The sequence below is a fragment of the Cygnus atratus genome, chromosome Z (assembly GCF_013377495.2).
Source record: "Cygnus atratus isolate AKBS03 ecotype Queensland, Australia chromosome Z, CAtr_DNAZoo_HiC_assembly, whole genome shotgun sequence".
In the NCBI taxonomy this organism is placed as follows: Eukaryota; Metazoa; Chordata; class Aves; order Anseriformes; family Anatidae; genus Cygnus; species Cygnus atratus.
Genome location: NC_066396.1, coordinates 158,430 through 180,480, shown reverse-complemented (window position 1 = coordinate 180,480; position 22,051 = coordinate 158,430). Strand labels below are relative to the sequence as shown.

The 22,051-nt window shown below is 47.3% G+C and overlaps 1 protein-coding gene across 13 annotated transcripts in view; it reads left to right on the top strand.

Moving 5' to 3' along the window:
* The first annotated feature begins 10,561 nt into the window (after window positions 1–10,561).
* Window positions 10,562–22,051, top strand: part of ZNF532 (zinc finger protein 532) — a 45,377-nt gene continuing 33,887 nt past the window's right edge. For 2 of the 13 annotated variants that reach the window (XM_035560050.2, XM_035560042.2), the window contains exons 1-2: window positions 12,598–12,765; window positions 13,201–13,310. The gene's annotated coding sequence lies outside the window, so the exon portion shown is untranslated. Of the gene's footprint in view, window positions 10,787–11,216; window positions 11,585–11,607; window positions 12,053–12,093; window positions 12,387–12,597; window positions 12,766–13,200; window positions 13,311–19,859; window positions 20,109–22,051 lie in introns of those variants that run through there. The other 11 variants (XM_035560039.2, XM_035560044.2, XM_035560043.2 and 8 more) reach the window with 11 other exon arrangements.

The following is a 22,051-nucleotide window of genomic DNA, read 5'->3' as shown; positions in this document are numbered from 1 at the left end:
AACTGCCCTGTGTTTGTTTCTTTTGTGTGAGACAAACCGAAATGGCCTCACCACCTGCCACTCTGCACAAAGAAGGGAGAGCCACCAGGGACTGCTGATCCATCTCAAAGAAGGCTGATAAAGTGATGAGCATGGGCTGCCCTGGGTACTGAAACCTCTGGGCTGGGTCTGTGTTTGGGGTCCTCTGGCTCATCCCCTCCCTCTTCTGTGGGCCTTGATCCCTCTGCCTCTTCTGCCCCCTTTATGTCAAATGAGAGAGGGGCATTTCCAGCGCTGGGCACATAAATTAGTGGTGTGGCATGCTATGAGGTGACATGTTATGAAAGTAGAAGTGCTTCCCTACCCTAGATGTGTTTTACAATATTTTTGGTGATTTAGGTTGTTGGGTATTTTTAAGACTGCTGTAGGACTGCACGACACTCAGCAGGCAGGAAGCAGGTGTTTCCAGTGGAGTACAACCTCCCTCCCTCTCACCATGCTAATACAGGCAGTTACCTAGGACAGCGTGTGCACATGCAGGTAATGCCAAAGCCCAGCAATGAGTTAACTGCTAAGACAGCAGGTGTTGCTTGAGCTAGAGGAATGTGTGCAGCAGACCTTGGACTCTCGGTGGTGGAAGAAAGCCAAAGAGCTATTAATACTATTGGTTTCCTGTTGTATAGGACAGGATCCATAGGACTCCATCCATGACTGGAGTGCTGCAATGCCTGGCTATCGGCTCTTCAGGAGGGACAGGCAGCACAGAGGGGGTGGTGGCGTGGCTCTCTACATTAGAGAATCTTGTGATGTTGTGGAACTCCAGGCTGGGAATGATAAGGTTGAATCCCTGTGGGTTAGGATCCGCGGGAAGGCCGGCAAGGCTAGCGTCCTGGTCGGGGTCTGTTATAGACCGCCGAACCAGGATGAGGAGACGGATGAGGAGTTTTATAGGCAACTGACAGAAGTTGCAAAATCGTCGGCGCTTGTCCTCGTGGGGGACTTCAACTTCCCGGATATATCCTGGAAACACAACACGGCACGGAGAAAGCAGTCTAGGAGGTTTCTGGAGAGCGTGGGAGATAGCTTCCTGACGCAGCTGGTCAGTGAACCCACCAGGGGTGGTGCCCCGCTAGACCTTCTCTTCACAAACAGAGAAGGACTGGTGGGAGATGTGGTGGTCGGAAACTGTCTTGGACAGAGTGACCACGAAATGGTAAAGTTCTCTATTCTTGGCGAGGCCAGGAAGGGGACCAGTAAAACTGCTGTATTGGACTTCCGGAGGGCTGACTTTGAGCTGCTCAGGACGCTGGTTGGCCGAGTCCCTTGGGAGGCGGTTCTGAAGGGCAGAGGAGTCCAGGAAGGCTGGGCGCTCCTCAAGAAGGAAATCTTAACGGCACAGGAGCGGTCCGTCCCCACGTGCCCAAAGACGAGCCGGCGTGGAAGAAGACCGGCCTGGCTGAACAGAGAGTTGCGGCTTGTGCTTAGCAGAAAAAAGAGGGTTTATAATCTTTGGAAAAAAGGGCGGGCCACTGAGGAGGACTACAAGGATGTAGCGAGGCTGTGCAGGGAGAAAATTAGAAAGGCCAAAGCTCATCTGGAGCTCAACCTGGCTACTGCCGTTAAAGACAACAAAAAATCCTTTTACAAATATATCAATGCGAAACGGAGGACTAAGGAGAATCTCCATCCTTTACTGGATGCGAGGGGAAACCTAGTTACTAAGGATGAAGAAAAGGCTGAGGTGCTTAATGCCGCCTTTGCCTCAGTCTTTAGCGGCAATACCGGTTGTTCTCTGGATACCCAGTGCCCTGAGCTGGCGGAAGGGGATGGGGAGCAGGATGTGGCCTTTGCTATTCATGAGGAAATGGTTGGCGACCTGCTAAGAAGCTTGGATGTGCGCAAGTCGATGGGGCCGGATGGGATGCACCCGAGGGTACTGAAAGAACTGGCGGAGGAGCTGGCCGAGCCGCTTTCCATCATTTATCGGCAGTCCTGGCTATCGGGGGAGGTCCCAGTTGACTGGCGGCTAGCCAATGTGACGCCCATCTATAAGAAGGGCCGGAGGGCAGACCCGGGTAACTATAGGCCTGTCAGTTTGACCTCAGTGCCAGGAAAGCTCATGGAGCAGATTATCTTGAGGGTCATCACGCGGCACTTGCAGGGCGAGCAGGCGATCAGGCCCAGTCAGCATGGGTTTATGAAAGGCAGGTCCTGTTTGACGAACCTGATCTCCTTCTATGACAAAGTGACGCGCTTGGTGGATGAGGGAAGGGCTGTGGATGTGGTTTACCTTGACCTCAGTAAGGCTTTTGACACCGTTCCCCACAACATTCTCCTCAAGAAACTGGCTGCTCGGGGCTTGGACTGGCGTACGCTTCGCTGGGTTAGAAACTGGCTGGATAGCCGGGCCCAGAGAGTTGTGGTGAATGGAGTCAAATCTGGTTGGAGGCTGGTCACAAGTGGTGTCCCCCAGGGCTCAGTACTGGGGCCGGTCCTCTTTAATATCTTTATCGATGACCTGGATGAGGGCGTCCAGTGCACCCTCAGTAAGTTTGCAGATGACACCAAGCTAAGTGCGTGTGTCGATCTGCTCGAGGGCAGGAAGGCTCTGCAGGAGGATCTGGATAGGCTGGAGCGATGGGCTGAGGTCAACTGTATGAAGTTCAACAAGGCCAAGTGCCGGGTCCTGCACCTGGGGCGCAACAACCCCAAGCAGAGCTACAGGCTGGGAGATGAGTGGCTGGAAAGCTGCCTGGCCGAGAAGGACCTGGGAGTATTGGTTGATAGTCGGCTGAATATGAGCCAGCAGTGTGCTCAGGTGGCCAAGAAGGCCAACAGCATCCTGGCCTGTATAAGAAGCAGTGTGGCCAGCAGGTCTAGGGAGGTGATTGTGCCCCTGTACTCGGCTCTGGTGAGGCCGCACCTCGAGTACTGTGTTCAGTTTTGGGCCCCTCGCTACAGGAAGGACATGGACGTGCTTGAGCGAGTCCAGAGAAGGGCGACCAAGCTGGTGAGGGGTCTGGAGAACAAGTCTTACGAGGAGTGGCTGAGGGAGCTGGGCTTGTTCAGCCTGGAGAAGAGGAGGCTCAGGGGCGACCTTATCGCTCTCTACAGTTACCTTAAAGGAAGCTGTAGTGAGGTGGGGGTTGGTCTGTTCTCCCACGTGCCTGGTGACAGGACGAGGGGGAATGGGCGAAAGTTGCGCCAGGGGAGTTTTAGGTTGGATGTTAGGAAGAACTTCTTTACCGAAAGGGTTATTAAGCATTGGAACGGGCTGCCCAGGGAGGTGGTGGAGTCGCCATCCCTGGAGGTCTTTAAAAGACGTTTAGATGTAGAGCTTAGTGATATGGTTTAGTGGAGTACTTAGTGTTAGGTCGGAGGTTGGACTCGATGATCTTGAGGTCTCTTCCAACCTAGAAATCTGTGTCTGTGTCTGTGTCTATAATTCTGCAAACCTGCAACCTTCCTTAATGTCCCTCCAGATAATGGCTGCAGACTTTTTGTTTTCCTTGGAAATTTTTACAAAAATAAATTTGCCTTGTTTTCAACTGTAGTTGACCATTTAGCTCTGATATTGACTTCTAAAACCCTCAACAGGACAGCGTTTGGGGACAGGGTTGCTCCCTGGCCCATCCTTCTGCTCCAGAAAACTCCTCAGAAGAAGGCTCAGGACCTTGCGATGGGTACGTACGGTGTAGTGGTAAGAGCTAGCAAACCTAAGATTTTGGGTTCCTATTTGTGAGCGTGCAGCGTGAGACACGCTACATAAGCGTGCATACGTACGTGTGTGTGTCTATGTGTGTGTGCAGCTTGCACACCCGTGTTTTTGGCGTGCAGGTAAGGCAGCTGTGCAGCACTGCCAGGGTGTCACAGTGCACCGTGCGTCCCTGCGCATGGGGATGCTGATGGCCTGAGCTTGCATGAGCTCAGCATCATGCGTGTACTGGCAGGTTTGGGCAGGGCCAGGGAGCACCCGTGAGGAGCTCAGTGGGGCAGGAATACGGCCACGCCGTGCCCATGGCCTCGGGCTCGTGGGGGATGCAAGAACAGCCCCGTCCTTCCAGGGGTGCTGGGCTGCTCGACGCCCACAGCCAGCCCCAGCTCTCACCTTGAGTGCACGCATGCTCAGCACCACTCAGCTCTGCTCGTGCCATAGCTGCGAGGTCGCTGCCGTTTTCTGGCCCAGGCACGACACAGAAGCAGTGCAGTCCTAAGTCTGGCCCCCTGCCTCTGGGCAGCCACGGGCTCAGCGTGTCCTTAGTGTCCTCAGATGGTACTCTGCTTCTTTTTTTCTCCTTTACCTATTGTGTGGCTTCTTCTGACATCTTGGGAAGTCGGGATGCCATTGGAGAAATGTTTTTTCTATCCCATAAGTGAATAAGACCATTCTGAAACCTGATGAGCACATTTCTGTGCACTTCCCTGGCATTTCTTTTTCCTTGATCCCCTCAGCTGGCACGTGCATGCCCCCATCAGGTTATTTTCAAGACTGACTGCAATGTGATTTGAGACCCAGTCCCCAGCCACCAGCACCAGGCGCCTGCACCGTGCCACAGGCCAGCCAGGTCCCAGGGTGCTGGCACCATCCAAGGAAGCACCGAGGGCAAGGGAAATGCCCTGGCCAGAGACCACCCGAGCGAGCAAGCGGTCGGATGGCAGTACTGAGGTGCTGCCCCTCAGCTGCATATATTTTGCTGTTTGTTTGCACACACACCAGGCTTGGCGTTGCCCTGTGGCACTCCACGAGCATTCTTCAGCTCCCACCTCGCACTGTGACAGAAACACTAAACAGTGCACAGTGCAGACGCATGAATTATTTCCCACAGTGAGCTCACCATTGGTATAAGGGTGACCCTACAGAGAGGCTGTAGGTCTTCCTTGTAACCTCCTGGTGTCCGTAACTCAGGACAAAGCAGGTGTTGTTGAAATTGCTGGGCTTACGCTTGCTCACAATGTGTTTCCCGTGAGACCTGGCACAGGAGCCAGCTCAGCTGCCACGTGTGCAAGTTATTCAGTACCGTCAGGCAGCAGACTCACAGAAGAGGTAGCAAGAGTTGAAATATTAAGGAAATGGAAATGGTGATAATAGTAACTGTCTTTCCTATGGAGGGATCATTTTCCAACCTTGTGCCATGGGTGGTAAATTAAACAGAGCTCTCAAAAGCCAGTACAGCATTTCAAGGAATTTATGTCTCCTAACCATTTGTAAAAATAATATTTCTTTAAAATGATTCCTAAGGAAAAAGGATGTGTAAAAGAGCAAAGCTTGTAAGAGGCTTGGGGCATTGGGTTTGGGGGATTTAATTGAATTTGGTTTTTATTAGCTGTTTGTCATAAATATGAGCTTGCCAATATTTTAAATATTCTGGGTTGAGTTTTAAATCAATACAGGCTGAGTTTAATGTGAAGTGCACATGCACTTCTCCCATATCTTATCAACAATTTTGATCAAAGTTATTTCTGCTTTTTATTTATCTCATCATAGGGTTTGGGTGTCCATCATCACTGCTCTTGGAAGGCTTTTCACACATCCTGATAAGCCCGAGACATTTTTCTGACAATGCGTTTTTGTTCGCTTTCCTCAACAGCCCCCTTCCCTCTGCCGCACGCCGCCCCAGGGCTGAGACCCCCCGACCACCAACAAATAGGATGCACAAGTGCTGCAACCCCAGTCTGGGTGACAGACTGCTCATTGCTGTGTGGTTAGGGTTTTGTTCAGTAGAGGTCTTTATGGCAACAGAAAAGGATGTCTTCAGTACAGCAAGTAGTGTTATTATACAAGCTAAATGGAATTTGTATAACCTTGACTCATCTTCTGTAGGCTTTGGTGGTGATGAATCAGATGTCCTTCCTCCAGCAGGAGATAGCAGGCACCAGCAGTGAAAGTTCGGGGTTGCTTGAAAGGCTCACAGGCTGTGCAGGCTGCAAATCAGCAAGCCTCCTTTATTTTTACTTTTATTTATGCTTCAGTTGTAGGAAGAACATAATGAGCCACTCAAAATCAGCAACCACAGCCAGGCTAAGCTGCTGGTGGCATCCTCGTCCACGAAGACAGTGGGAAAGCAGGGTAGAAACAGCCGTAGCCATGGTGGCATTGCAGTCTGCAGGGCTTAGATGCAGAGGGGTGAACACACCCAGCATTGCTAAGCCTGCCCAGACCCACAGGACAGCAGCCAGGTCCTCTGAGCATGCTGTTAGCAGGGCAACAGCAAGGAGGGCGAGCCAGGGAGTGCTGTACCTGACACTTTAATACTGCTACAGTAAAACTCCTTCTTGCCCTGTGTTAAGCTCCAGCCTTTTCCTCACAGGGCTGGGTAAATGCAGGTGAACATACAGCATTCAAATAGCTGTTGATAGCACCATCTGCAAAAGGCTAATGGCTCATTCATTAAGCAGTGGGAGCCAGCACAGCCACAGTCTAATCAGATATTGTATGATGAATAATTCAGAAATAATCCTCGTATACTTGAATAAATATCAGGAGAAGGGAGGAAAAAAACCATACATATGGCATGTTAAGGGAACAAAACAGACATTTTTCAATGTCCTATGCTGATGAGCTTCGTTGTACTGGATGTTAATCATGCAGGTGGCTAATGCCTGAAGAGAAAGCTGACTGAGGGGTTTCTGGCCCAGCATTTGGAAGGTGTTAGTAAGCGGAAAAGACCATAGTGCTCATGGGAAAATCCATTAGTCTTGCATTTTATAATTTGCATGTGGTCCCGTTGTGTAATTTGCTGGTAACACAGGTGGAGGATCGAGTCTGTGAGGCGATAGCTGGGAAAACCCAGGCCTTCTGCAGTGCTCTCCTGTGCTGCTGGCAAATCACTTGGATCACCCAGCTCCTGCCCGCACACAGGCACCCCCACCCCTTTCACTGTCATGTTTTACCCTTAAATGACTGTTTTTTGTTTTGTTTTGTTTTGTCACTGTATATGTGCAATAGGGGTTCTTAGGTATGCGTGTATTTTGAGCAAAATCCTTTTTTCTGGCTGAGAAGATGCTTGAGACCACACACTATAGTGCGCATCTATTTGAAGGAAAATTGCTCATGTCTGCTGTGAATAAAACCCACTTCAGCCCTGGAACTGGACAGCAGACACAAGGCGGCCTGGGCACCGGTTCGGGACTCAAAGTCACCCTGGGGCTGGCCGGTGGCCTCCCCCTGGTAGCTCCGGGAGTCTGGAGGGAGGGTGAGGTAAGGCTGAGCCTAAGCCCTGCATCAGTGCAGGAGCCTCTGAGGTGGCAAGGTGCCATGGCACCCGAAAGACGTGGCACATGGCAATTTTGGCTTTTACGGTGCTGGTGTACCGGAAGCTAGCCAAACAGAAAGTCATAGAATCGTAGAATATCCCAAGTCGGAAGGGACCCACAAGGACCATCGAGCCCAACTCCTGTCTCCACACAGGACCACCCAAAAATCAGACGCCGTGTCTGAGAGCATTGTCCAAATGCTCCTGGAGCTCCGGCAGCTTGGTGCCACCATTTAATACTAAATGTTTAAGTATAGTCCTTAATGAAAAGTAGTGCCATTGCATTCTAAGCAGCGACAAAAGGAAAATATATGTATCAGTACAACAAGAAATGTAGTTCTTTGCTGTGCTCTTGGGGATAATATGCTACAGGAAACTTTAAGCTGAAAACCTGAAAAAGCAACTGAAGTGATAGATAGTATTATGTTTTTGCCAAATGTTGTAGAACTATTAGAAAGAAAATAAATTTAGGATTGAAAATATGGAATTTATATTCTACCCTTCTTGGTTAAAGTAAGAATGTTTCACTAGCCAGGAGGGAAATGTTTTGTTACTGACTAAAACAACAAACAAAACTGGGAGAGCACAAGAAAAGGGCATCATTTATTCTGACATTTAAAAAAAAATGCAAATTGATTTTATCTTTATTGTGTAAATCCACCTGCAAAATCATCTTTGGACCCATTACATTTGTGATGTGTAAAAGCTATATTTCATGCTATTTATATTTGATAAAATTAAAACTGCTTCCAATACAGAAAGTGGAAATAATACACCAGGTTTTATGTATTTCAAGAGCCCTACAACCTTTACAAAGTTAGATAATGAAGAAGTTGTTATTGCACACAGCTTCAGCATTCACTGCAGCATCAAGAGAAAATAGAATTTCCTTCACCAATGGTTCTAAGGATTCTGTGGCATGGTGTCTGCAGAGGAAGAGAATGGGACCTCTGTTCCAGACACTCATCACCCGCAGCAGCAGATCAAGTCTTACTCTAATCTAGATGTCAATGCTACCTGCAGCCAGAGCCCCTCACCTCTGATAGCTTGGGCTCTCGGAGCCCCTCTCCCTCCTCTGAGCCATGCTGGGGGCCTTCCCCTTCCTTCCCCACCGCAGAGGGACCATGGCACTGTACCATTGCAGGATGACAAAGCGCAGTGAGAGGAAGGACTTTTGGGTGGAAGTTTCAAGGTAGGAACTGAGCAAAGTGGGTAACCGAGCCTCTCCTCTCTGACTGCCCAGGTTATGTCCCTGTACAGACCAGCTGCAGAGGCACGACAGAGGGGCTCCAGGTACCACCTCTGGAAATGCCACAGTAACCTAAAATCACCTGCTGCCCCCTGGCAGCCAACTGAAAAAGCTTTTCCTGCAGAGGCATGATGTTCTTGAGGTGAGCTGGGGACTCTCCCTCAGATCTACAATGCATGGTCAGCATGCTGAAAAAAGTGCTGAAGCCTCACAAAACAAAATGGTACTGTGGGGACACTTGCATTGCAATTTTCTCTTATTTTGTGTGCTTGAACAAAAAGGCCATTGGAGAAGGGCCGTCAGCTCGGCACTGCTTGTAAACGATACTTTAAATTCTCTTAATTTTATTATTTGAGAGTTAAATATTTTGGGTGACAGACTTTTTCTTCCACGGAGCTGTCAAAGACACCTGGTTGGAAAGAAAACAAGTAGATCTGTCTGAAAGACTGCACACACAGGGACCTTTATGCCATGTATAAACTGTGAAATCAATTAACGTTTTAGAAAGTAACATAAAAGTAGTAGTAGCAGCCGCCTTCTTCTTTATACTATTATGCAAGGAGACCACAGAAATCCAGTGTAAGAAAACAGACCGTATTTTTCACCTCTTTATCAGTTTATTGGTTAATCAGGGAAAAAAAAATGTTAGAAGTATTACAGTCTGGTTCTACAAGTCACTTGCAGAACGAGCCCTAGGCTTGTGCGAGCTGAATTTTGTGGCTCTTCCTGAACGTTGTAACTAGTGCAGAACACAAATCTATTTATTTTTAATATAATTTATCAATTTATGATATTCAAATCCTACAAACTTGTTGGACTCGCCAATTGCACAGCTGGTAATGTAGCAATTTGCTGGGGTTTTGGTTAAGACTGGAAACAAGTTAGAATTGATGAAGTCCCACCTGCTGGGGTGCGAGCAGCCCAGCCAATAATGCCTGTAAACAGAGCTTCTGGCAGGGCATCTTCCCATAAGAGGCTGCTTTAGGAACAGTGCAGTAGCTCTTGGTGACTTGCTGCATTACCGACGGGCTTTTAAGAGGTGTTAATACAACACCATTGTTTCAAATAGGATATGTAGTTATTTATATAGTCTATAAAAAGTCAATTTATATCATAAACTTGATATGGGTGGTACTGATTCACTGCACTTATAGCCATTGCTATCATTCAATAAAGCAATTCACACGTGAAACTTTAAATTCCGGGAATCATGCTTCACACTTGTAAAAATGGCAGAAAGAGAGAAAACTTCATTTTGATGAAAATTTCATTTTAATTAAAAATCGCAACAATGGAGTGACGTCAAGCTGCCTTGCAGCAACCGAAGAGCAGCTTGTCACAGAGATGGCAGCCAAAAAACACAGGCCGTCTTCAGGAGGGGCTGCGTAAACTCGTGCTAATCTTTGTTACTGTGAGACGCAACAGCACCAGCACAGGACAGTTGCGGGCTGTGCTCCGCTGCGTGCAGGAGCGCGCAGAAATGGCTCGCCGCCGCCAGCAGGCGGGGGGCCCGCAGGTGCTGCGCGCTCCGCCGGGCACGGGGCCGGCGTGCGAGGGACGCCCGCGGCGTGCGGCCGGGCAGGGCGCGCTCCCTAAGCCCGGGGGCACAAGGGCCGAGCGGCGGGGCCTCGGGCGGCCGAGCGCGGGCCGGGCCGGGCCGGGCCGCTCCTTCGCCCCGGGCCGTCCGCCAGCCGCAGGCCGGGGACGCGCGGGCAGCGCAGCCCCGTGGGCAGCCGCTGAGAGCGCCGCGGCCCGGCCCGGCCCGGCCCGGCGGCACTCCGCGGCTCCAGGTCGGCGGCTGCGGCGCTGCGGGCGCGCCCGGAGCTGCCCGCCGGCACGGCGGGGCCCGGGCCTGCCCCGGCCCGGCCGCGGCCTTAGCGCGGGGAGGGCTCGGGCTCGGCCCCGACCTCGGTCCCGTCGCCGCCCGGGGCGGGCTCCGTGACCGCCTCGCCTCGGCGCGTGCCGGCGGCGGGAGGCCGCGACCTGCCCGGCGCCTCCCGCCCGGCCTCGGCCTCGGCCCCGGCCCCCGGTCCGGAGCCTGCCCGCGGAGCGCCGGAGGCCGCGGCAGCCCTCCCCGCCCCCGGCACGCTCCAGGGAGCCGTTTCACAGGAATCACACGGGAGCGTCTCCCCCATCTGTGCGAGCCGAGGCACCCCCACCCCCGCCTTCCCGCAGTCCCGCAGAGCCTCTCTGCCATTATGCTCCGCCGTCTCCCGGCCAGGCCCCTCCGCAGGCGGCCGGGGCGGCGCGGACCCTAGCCATGCCCGCCTGAGGCCCCGGCCGGAGCAGCCGCGGGCCGCAGCAGGTGTGTTTGCATGGGGTGCGGAGTTTGCATGCGGGGGGGTCGCCTCCTCCCGGCCCGGCTCCCGCACCGCCTGCGCGCAGGCCCCGCCGCGCCGCGGGCAGGCTGCGGGGAGCGGCCTGCGGGGCCTGCCCTGCTCGGCGTGGCCCGGCCCGGCTCTGCCGGCGGGATCCGTCTGGCCCGCCGGCCGCCCCGCCGGCGCCTCGCCCCCCCGTCCCCGCCCGCCGGCCGCCCGAGGGGCCGCGGACTCCCCTCCCCGGGCTGCCCCGCGCGGAGCGGGCCGCTCCCCCGCCACGGGCTCGGCGCCGGGCCGGGCCGGGCCGGGCCGGGCAGCCAGCGGGCCCGGCGAGGGGCGGGGGCGGCGGCGCGGGCGAAGGGAGGGGGCCGCGGTCCGTGTGCGAGGTGCCCGGGGCCGCGGCGGCCGCAGAGGCCGCAGAGGCGGGGGCAGCCCGCCCGGGCTGTGGGGCCGAGGGAGGGCCGCCTGGGGCCGCCTGTGCGGAGCAGAGGGGCCGAGGCAGCGGCAGAACGTGGCAGCGTTCCCCGGGGTGGGGTGGGGTGAGGGATGCGGAGAAGGTGCCAGCTCTCGGCCCTCTCCGCAGGGGAAGGGGGGTGCGGGTTGTGCCCAGGACCTCTGCTAACAGTTGCAGGTGCAGCCTGGAGAGAGACAGGGGCTAGATACTGCCTGGCGTGGCAGCTCCTTGGAGGAAAAAGCCTTGCCGAAGAGCCATCCCACGGCACATCCCGGCGAGGATGGGGCTTGGCACGTAGCAGGAGGTAGTTACGGGTTGTGCCAGTGCAAGGGTGAGTAGCCAAACAGGAGCGGGGTGAACAATGCCTGGACCTGAGGCAGCTGTCAGCCTCGCAGGAGGAAAGGCCCCGGGTGGCAGAGAAAGCGGGGGGCACGGGCCACGAGCAGCGCTGCGTCGGGCAAAGACGGGCGCAGGGCCCTCCTCTGGAAGGAGGCTGGCACCATGGGGAGCCGTGCCACGGCGAGGCGTGGGCCCAAGGCAGCTGTGGGACGCAGCGCAGGGCTGCGGCCAGCAGCCATCTTTGCGGGGTGGGCCCCGGCCTCCCACGGCTGCGGCTGTGGGAGCTGGGGGGTGCTGGGGCATGGGTCCGCAGCCTTCGTTTCGGTGCCTCAAGGAGAAGCTGAACAGCAAAGAAAAAAAAATCGGCTCAGCAGCCAACTCGGTGCTGTTAGGAGGGGGCAAAGGAACTGTTTTGCAGACATCTCGCTGCTGCGGAAATGGATTTCTTGAGGGGAGGGAGGTGCGTGTGTGGGTAATCTTTGTAGTTAATGCAGTACGGAGCAGGGAGAATGCCACTCGAGCGGCCCCAGATGCAGCGAGCAGTGGGGCAGGCGGGCGCAGACCCCCATCAGCCGTGGGCATGAGGGGGCAGATGTGCCGCCGAGCTGCAGCCACCCATGTGCCGTGGGGAGCGGGGAGGGGGAGCAGCCCTTGGTTAGCAGCCCGTCTCCCAGTGCTGTGGCCGAGCCTGCCTGGTGCTGCAAGAGAGATCCTGTGAGGATTTTTATTGCGGTCTCTTTGTTAGCTACAGACAGGCACGCACACACTCACAGCTTTCAGCCAGGTTGTGGGAGGTAAGTGGGGGAGGAGAGGAAGGGGCGCGTGGGGCGGCACTGGGGAGCAAGGGGCTGCGCGGGCCGGCCGGGCACGGGCTCGGGCACGGCGGGAGCAGGGGGACCGGCTGCAGTCGGCCCCACCGCCACAGAAAGCAGAGCCCCTGCAATTCCAGGGACTTGTTGGCAACTCAGCGAGGGTTGCCATAGCTTTTTATGTAGGGTGACCAGAACCGGCTGGAACTGGTTTGAGGCAGATCAGCTCCTGAACACAATGCAGTCACTGAGCTGCTACAGTGGGATAGCTTCCTCCCTTCATGGCAGCCAAAAGCAGAGGAGCTTGCAGAAAGATACCATCCCAAAACAGTATGTGAATGCACACTTTAGACACACAGCACTGGTATGTGGCTAATGTAGTCATAAAGGATTCTGTATATAAATGTACATATTTGCAGTAACTGAGATTACTTTGGCTTTTTGTGCCTTTTTATGCTTAAGGAATGGGCAAGAGCTGAGATTTATGACCCTTATTAAAATATTTTTGCTTTGCAAGGGTGGGACACTGGTTATGCAGTCTATTTTAAAACTAAACTAAATAAAATTGATTGAATGATTTGTAATTGTAGTTGTGCTTGTGACTGAAGAATGCTGCTTTGCATGCTGTTTTATTTACAGGGTGCTGTCTTGTGGTTTTCTGCTTTAGGAGACGTTGGGGGGGGGTCTGTGCCTTTCTGAAAGGCCAAAAGGAAACGATATTGTTGTAGAATTGTGCATAAAAGCATTGCAAAGATGCTGTAAGGCATACTCGTTTCTCCCTTTTTTTTTCTCCTTGTAGGCCTATTGATTGGGGCTGCCTTTAACCCTTTCATATTTGCAGAGGTAATGCATCTGTGGCAGTAACTGAGCATTGGCTAAAAAAATCTTTCAAAGGTCAAGGTTCACAAGGTGAGATGCGGTGTTTTGGGTATGAATATAACAATAGTACGAAGGTATTTGTATATGAAAAGTAAATCTGGCTCCTGATTGCACACTTGGCACATTAGTAAAAGAGACAATGGTTTAAGTGTTAGTAAAGAAATACTATTAACCTCCAGGTTTAATAGGATTAAAGCTATTGTTTGTCAAGTCTTACCGATACCTTAGCTAAATACAGTATTTTCATTTAAATATCTTATATCCAGATAGACGTTTTTCACAATGTGGTGATAAAGGATAGGCCTCTGAGTGACAATCATAAATTGTGGACCACATGGCAGTGAACCGTTCTGTGCTGCTTTGCAGCACTGCACATTCAGAATTCTCCGTCTAATTATTTAAAGGTTGCTTGTTTGGACATATGTGAGTAACCTGATGTTTATTTCTGAATTGAGGTCTTCAGTGTTAAACATGTACTTAATATATCCGACACAGGAGAAAAAAACATATAAAATAAATAGTAAGCATGGTGTTTCTTACTGTTGTAACCCAGGGAGAATTTTGCAGCAGCCAAGTGGAAAGATGTATTTTAGAGATCTGATGGAGCTCCAGTGGATTATTAGTTGCATGAATTATAATACTGTGCAGTAATGAAATAAGAATAGGAAACCGGATGGGCAGTGCATCAGCTCCTGAGGGATGACTACTTTTAACTCAAAGCAATGGATAATGGATAGGATTTTTTATTTACTTATTTGTTTTTCATCTAAAAAATAAATGTGTACTTAGGTTTGAGCTGGCGTTTGCATCTTATAGTGAAAGCTGGAGGATTCAGAGAGGGGGAGAGGGGGAGAGAGAAGAAAGCAGTAATGAATATAGCAAAGGGAAGAACAAAGGCTGTTAGAGCTTGCACATTGGAACACTAAACATTTTGCTTTGGGGATTCTTTTGCCAGAGCTGTTACTTCCTATAACAGGAAATCAGCAGCTCTAGAATCTTATGCAGTGTTATTTTAAAAAAATCTGACCAGCCTTGGCTGTGTTAGCTGGTTTGGTAATCTACAATCAAGATAAATATGGAGGCAAAATGGTGAAAATGTTCTGGTCTAGTGTGAAATGATGCTTTTTTCCTCTGTTCAGCAGAATAAAGTAGACAGTCTTAAAAGCCTTGAGAGATTGTGGATATTGGGTAAGTGTTATGGTGGCTGATGATAGGCAGGGTGCCTGCATCAGAGTGTGACAAATACAAGAGAACCTTTTTTATTTCTGACTGCAGCGGATTACATAAGATACTTAGATATTAGTTGTAGAAAAGTGGAAGTAGCATGCCGATGTTTAGCTTGAAATTAATGTTTCTGTGGTTTTTAATGCAGCTGCAATGTATTGTTTCTCAGATTTGATAGGGCAGTAAGTAGCTTGTGTGGTAGAGCAAAATGCCTAACATCACTGTGCTGATTTGTGTCCATCTTTTTCTGCAATTTGTATGCAGAGGTTCTGTATATATTTGACTGTAGACATCTGTAGCAAAATTATGCTTACAAACATGAATTCTTGTTGCATGATAGGAATAGTATCTGTCGCTGCTCTTAATGCATGCTTTTTCCAAGTGTCAGCTAAAATGCATGTAACATGAGAGCACCTTTTAGATTTTTTTTCCCTCAACCAGAATAGAAAGGTCCTTAAAGTTTTAAGTACTTGAATGGTCACCAGATTCAACGTATCTGTTTTATTCGGATTTTTAAACAAGATCTGTACTATGAATTTTTATTTTTAGCAAAGGATTTGAATTTGCGGGGATTTTTGTAGGCTGTAAGATAAGAAACCTGAATAGGTGTTGGAGTCTGCAGTATTCTTGGTGAGTTGTTGTTTTTTTTTTCTTTAGACTAAAAATGTTTGCAAATGCTCTTCACCAGGTGATTTTGATTTTGCACATAGGCCAGCTTCTCAGCAGAAAATGCTGCTTAATGTTTGAGGGTTGGTCCTCTGTCTCAACACTCATGAGCTCATCTTCCGTTGAGGCTTGTCTCGGGAATTTGATCTTGAGAACAGGAGTAATGATTTATCAAATTCCAAGTCTCTTTTGAATTAATTAACTAGGTTTGTTTTTCTTGGAAGTATGAATGTGTGATAAAATATAAATATGCACACAGATTGCTGGGAATGGATGTTTAAAAAAAAAAAAAAAAGTTGACCCTAATGTTTTAGGGCCTGTTCGTTGCTAGTGTTGCCCAGGCAGGCCCTGCCTGACTTGGAGCGCTCTCACTGGGGTTGTCTGGAGCTGCTTCACGCAGTTCTCAAGCAGAAATTGACATCCACTTAAAAAATTAAAGGAAATGGGCAGGAAGCAAGTGTAATTTAGAACGTGATTCAGAGTTGAGTAAATGACGTGATTTAGCGATGGGACTCAGTAGGTCAGGCTGATGGTTGGAGTTCATGATCTTGAAGGTCTTTTCCAACCTAGATGATTCTGTGATTCCAGACTGAGAATCTCAGAATTCACGTTATTGTTGTACATCCACTCTAGTCACGTTACTGTACCAGCCCACTTTACATATAGAATTATAAAACTAAACCATTTTAAATGGCATACAAAAATAATGGTTTGAGGACCTACCTGCTTTTTATTAATTCATCTTAATTTTAAAAGAAATTCAGGAAGTTATGAGGCCCAAAACTTTAACAGGATCTCTTTGCAAATTTAAGTAGTTTTTATTTGGACAGCTGTAGATAGAGATGGTCTGTTCAGCTCCCTGTGGTGTGGGAAAAGAGATAACCTGCCTCCGTGTTGAAATACTCCCTTTCTTTTTGCCAACCAGAGGCTGGTAATAGTGAACTTTGAACCCATTGCATGTGGTTCTCTTCAGACTCTGCTAGAGGTGTTTCAGTGGCAGTGTGCGAGGAGACGTTGGCTAGACTTCAGAAGATGGCTCTTCTCTTTCCCTTCCTGTACTGACCTACTCAAAGAGGAGAACTTGAGATAACCTGTTTTGAAAAAAAAAAAAAAAAAAAAAGTTCAAAAAATCAGTAGTTAGACTGCAAGATGAGGCTTCCAAGGAGTTGTAAATTACAAGGGATTTTATTTTGGCTGTGGAAAAAAAAAGTGGGATTTTGCATAAGAAAATTAATAAAAGCTCTAAAGCCTGTCTTTACTTAATTATACCTGTTGGGGGAAAAAAGACTAGAATTTTAAAAGGTAAGATATATAGGATTGTATTCAGGTGCAGGATAGAGTAGAAAAGAGGACAAAGTCGATTAGCCACTCTTAGATAGCCAGTTATAGGAATGGATATGTTTTGAAAGAATGTGGTAACATTCTTATAATTGTAAAGCAACTCAGGCTGCTTTTGAGAATAAACACCTGACTTGTTGGTTTGATAAGGCTTTGCCATACCTCGTGTTAAAGACTGAATAAGAGACTCTTCTGCAGAGATCTTGTATTCCTAAAAGTTCTACCTGCACGAGTCAACAGCAAATGGCAGTGTAAGTTTTCAAACTTCATTCTGGCTGCAAGTGCATCTGCATTCTGTATGTGGAGATAAGTATCATCCTCATGGCCTCTGGGGACTCCCACATAATTTTGTTTACTGGGAAAAGACAATGTGCATACACATGCAATGTAGGTCTGTCTCTATGCCAGGTTTTTGGCAATATGCTGTGAACATTGTGCAATTGCACAAGTCCCATTCAGGTTTTTTTTGTGTGTGTGATTTTTCCATAACTTCATGTTCTGCTATCCCAACTGTAATTTGTTACGGTTGCTTTCATTTCTGCTGTCTGTGATTTTGAGCTTCCACATTTTTTGTGAAAGACACTCCAGAATTGAAAAGTTAAAAATACTGTAAACAATTGCAACCAAACTGAACTTTTATACAAATCAACAGAATATGCTTGGTGACACATTGACTTCAGTGCTTTACTACTTGTTTGCTTTCAGCAGTCACCAGTTTAACACAGCTCTTGCAGCCTGTGTGCGGATTAACAGGCCTCAGTGATAGTCTAGAACTAGGCAAACAAAAGTAGAGTGAATGGAGGAATCTTTTTTTATCATTTTGTAAGTATGTTAGCGGTTATTACAAATTAACATCTTTTGCATACAGTACTGGACAATATTTTGGATTAATGGTTGAGAAGGATTGATGTTCTAGTTATTTTCCTCCTTAAGGCATCCAGATTTGTTTAAAGTGTCTTTATTGAACAACTTGCATGAAATTAGATCAAAGTCAAATGTGAACTGGTACTGTCTGTTGTGGAAGCATTTTCTTTCTACGCTTCAAATTTCAGAATTTTCCTTTAAAGTACCAAATCTGACTTTCTCCTGTTACACTGTATACATTTGCAAATTGTGCCCAAAGTTTTGAGAAACAAAATCAAGAAGCCTGAACTAGCTCCAGTGCTGCTAAGCAAGGCTTCCATAGCTAGCGATGGTCTTTGCTTGAAACCACATGCCTGCAGTTGCTCAGGGGTTGGGGATAAAAGAGAGGAGAATGTGGACATTTCCCCAGAGTTGCTTTGGTTAGGACCTGACTGCATATAGCTAATTATAGTTTCAGAAAACTAAAGAAAAACCATTATGTATACTGAGTTGTGCCATCTGCTTCTGTCTGTACGCTTTTGGCAATGTATGGTAACATCTACATTTCTCTAAGTTGGTAGAAATAACTTCTGTTGAAAACCAAAATACTTCATTTAATCATTTTGTTATAGTTGTGCCTTTGACTAGTGGATACACGTGCTTGAATGGTCACATTTTATAAGGGCAGAGCAGTTTATTGTGAAGGGTGCAGAGACAGCCGTATAAATCACAGGTACTGGCTGGGCATTGTGTAGCATCTTACCTTGTCCCAGTTCCAAAATGTTCTGCATGATAGTGCTGGGAGCTGGGATTGTGCTCCAGATCAACAGTTTATGGGCAGTGTTTCAAAAAGCTTCCATAACTTGCTTCCATTTGATGGAGGATGCTAAAGATGTGTTTAGATACTGCCATAATTGGGTAATAGGGCAAGTGTCATAATTGGGTAATAGGGCAAGGTAGGTTTGGATGCTCACTACTGGTTTAAAACCTTTATGGTGAGAGTGGTCAGACACTGGAACATGTTGCCCTGAGAGGTTTTGGAGTCTCCATCTTCAGAAATACTGACAGCCTGACTGGACAATGTCTTGAGCTGTAGCTGACTCTGATTTGAGCAGAGAAGTTGGAGTTCCAGAGGTCCCTTTCAACCTCAGTTATTCTGTACTTCTGTGAAATGGCTGTTGGAAACTTCTAGGGGCTAGTAAAGAATAAATCTTTAAATTTTTCTGAAACTATCAGCAGTTGCTGTTGATAAATTTAAAAAAAAAAATGTTAATACTCGAAATATGTTGATACTACTTGCCTTCCCAAGCTTTTCTGAAGAAGAGGAAGAGGAAGTAATAAAATTGGTAGACTGTTCTCTTAGAAAACCAGAAGTGCAAATTCAAATTTGTCTTACTCATTGAAGGTTGTATGTGGAGACGAGTAGGATTTTCCTTTTGTAAGGGAGCTACTGTGCATAATGTTGAAATATCAGATTGCTTGGTATAAATGTTAACTGTAAAACACACCAGTACTTCAAAAAGATGGTCAAAAAGCTAGGGACTGGCACAACAGCTGCCTGTTATGAAAGTTTTATTTTTGGAAGCAAGAATCTGCCTGATTTTTTTCAATACTAACAAGTCATGGGATCCTTGATAAACCAAAAGGAGCCTGTATTTTATGTGAATATGATCAGCATTGCAGATTGTGGTTAAAGTGGCCTCTTGCATATCCTTCTTGCCTGCTGAGTATTTCAAACCGCACTGAGTCATGATTTGAGATGTGGTTCTCATTTCCTGGAAGAGTTTTGGTGGTTGAACTAGCATATTGCTTTTGTCTCTTCTTAGATAGTTAGCTTTCAAACTAGTCAGAAGTGTTAGTCAATCATCATTGCTAATATATGTCGGATAACTAATGAGCTGCTTAAATTTGTGTGTCAGGCTAATATTTGCCTAAGGTTAGGATATATTACTGTAATTCTGGTTGAATCACTTAAGTCTTCTCTGTATGATGAAATTTCTTGGCATAATGATACAAAAATAAAAAATATATATTTTCGTGCAGGTGAGGCTGGTATTACTCTCTGTGTATGCATTTTGTTCCAGAGTGAACGTGTTGCTATATAGGTGTCATTACTTGCATTTGAAAGCAGAATAATTACACCAGATTATCAGATATTTGTTCTGGAATACCGTGTCTAACTGGGAATTTATAAATAATTATTATTTTGCTATTGCCGTTTCATAAATCTTCGTACAGAGACTAGGCATTACCATGTACTAGACACCAAAAATGCTTTCTCAGTGCTGTTGTTTCATGGTACTGAAAAGCATGCTAATTTTCTTTAAAGAATGTACAAAGGGAAATGTGTCTGCCCTAGAGAGAGAACAGTCCACAACTGTACGTTATACAAACTGAAGTAAAAACGGTAGGAAGTGTTTAGGGAAATTAAAGGAGTGTAGTCACAGGAACATGAGTTCCATAGGTAGATGAAAATTAACTTTTCTTTTCTTTTTTTTCCTTAAATAGTGAACAGATTTGTTGCTGAAAGAAGCTTAAGTTGCGTATTTGAGCAGGAGCATGGAGACATACAGTCTGTGTAGATGGTCATGTGGGATTTGAAGACAAAAGTTGGGAATTTAATACAGCAGAAAGGACAAGGCTGGTACAGGCAGTTAAAACAATTGCGTGGTGCCATTGGATTTGTGGTTGAGAAATGAAGAGTTGGATGGGCAAGAGTGTGTGTCAAGAAGGAAAACTTCTTCAGTTTTTTTAAAGGTTAATGATGAACAAAAGAATAAAAATTGAGTATGTTAGACCATGCTTGTGATTAAGAATATGTTGCTAGAAACATTAATGCAAAGAGAATGTTCATTGGGTAAGTACTGGAAAGGCAGTTGGATTATTTGTCAGTGCTGGGTCTGAAAAGCTTAAATTGTTCTCGTACCTGACAGACAAAATCAGTGTTTTGAGCAGTTTGGAGCTATAACCTGTGTGGGAGCTGGCAGATCACTCTGTTTTCCTGCCTTCATTACAGTGGTAACTTCCCCCAAAAGTCTGACTGCTTGCAGTTGCTTAGCTTTACACCAAAAAGTACCTTTTAATTTCTGCAGCAATTTAAAGACAGCTTGGTCTGTCTTGTGGAGAATAATGTGCCCCATCTCCAACAGTCCTAAAGCCCAATTGTAAGATGGATCATATTTAGTAACTGAGTAAAAATATTTTCTTCTCTGTTTTTTTCCCCTCGGCAGAGTGCATGAAAAGGTAGGTTTGTTTGTTTTTTCTCATATGGCTAGAATCCCTCCACCTGGAACCAGCACAGATACAGGGCTTGAGGAGGAGCGACGAAAATTCCCTATAGTAAAACAAAACTGCCTTTAATCCTTCAGAAGCAGCTATTTGCTTCTAGGCCCTAATGTTTCTTCAGTTGCTATTTATGTCATCACGTTTGAGCCTTCCTCACATCTCTGCAAACAGTCAGTGTAAGAAAGCTGTATTTCAAAATGTTATCTTGAATCTGTAACAGTAGAATAGGAGCTTTCAGATGTACTCCGTCTTGCCCATGTTCTCCCATTTTTCTGGAATCAGCCTTAGAAAACCCTTGCATGCATCCTTAGGTTTTCCATTTTAACAGCTAGGATATGACAGCGCCAAAAGGTTTACAAGGATGTAACTATTCCTTATGGGTAAGGCAGCAGATTCTTGTCCTGCTCGCTTACTGTCGCACTGACGGTAGAGTTCTCACAGAGGGGTTCTTGTTTTGACATAATTACCAAGCGAGTGCTTCACTGGAATGTGTTACCAGATGAGTGAAAAGGCTAACTGGGAGAATAAGACAGTGGAACAGCAAAGCAGTATCTTCCTTTGGCTGAAACCTGGGCCGTTTTCTCCATGCTGTTCATAGGAAGCCCTTATTCGGGAGATGCATTTCCAAAGAAAGAAAAAATTAGCATCATGAGCAAATGCTTTGAACAGGGAAACAAAATGATCTTTGTGTCTCCTCCAGGATTTAATTCAGACCTTACATTTCGTCAAGATAATGATGTGCACCTAACAGTGGACTTTATCCCCAGAGAGACTGACGGAAACCATGAAGCAAGGATATCCGTACAAGTCTCAGAGTCCTTTATCTTCTGGTCTTAAGACTCACTGGTAGTCTTACCAGAAGTCCAGTCACCCACCGTCAAAAAACAGAACCCAGAAGCATCATTTCTCAGTGCACTATGGCCTTCTAGCTGTACAATTCCTGTTGGACATATCCATTTTTTTTCCCTTTTCTCTTTTATCACTGGATAATCAGGAAAGTAATGCTTAAATTTTTAAAGAACCTTTTAAAATTATTATTTTTCATAAAGTAATTCAAATTCCATTGCAAATGTGGCAGGCTTTTCGTGACATTCTCCTGGTAACAATCAGCAGACAGCTGGGTGGAGAGGCAGGAAATGGAGTTAGTCCAAGGGAAGTAAAAGGAGTTTACAAAGTGCAACCACCATCTGAAAATGAAATGGTACTGTGGACAGAGAGAGAACATCTAAGAACTGTCTCTTTATATAAGTGCACCCCAAATTAGGGATATTTAATTTATGGTATAATCTATCCAGTGTGTTTAGTAATATATGCTTCAAGTTAGTAGTCCCGTGTATTGATGTGATTTGCATTTCTGTTATTTAGAAAATAAAAAGTATTTCAGACAAAGATGTTTGAGGAGGTGGAGGTCTTGC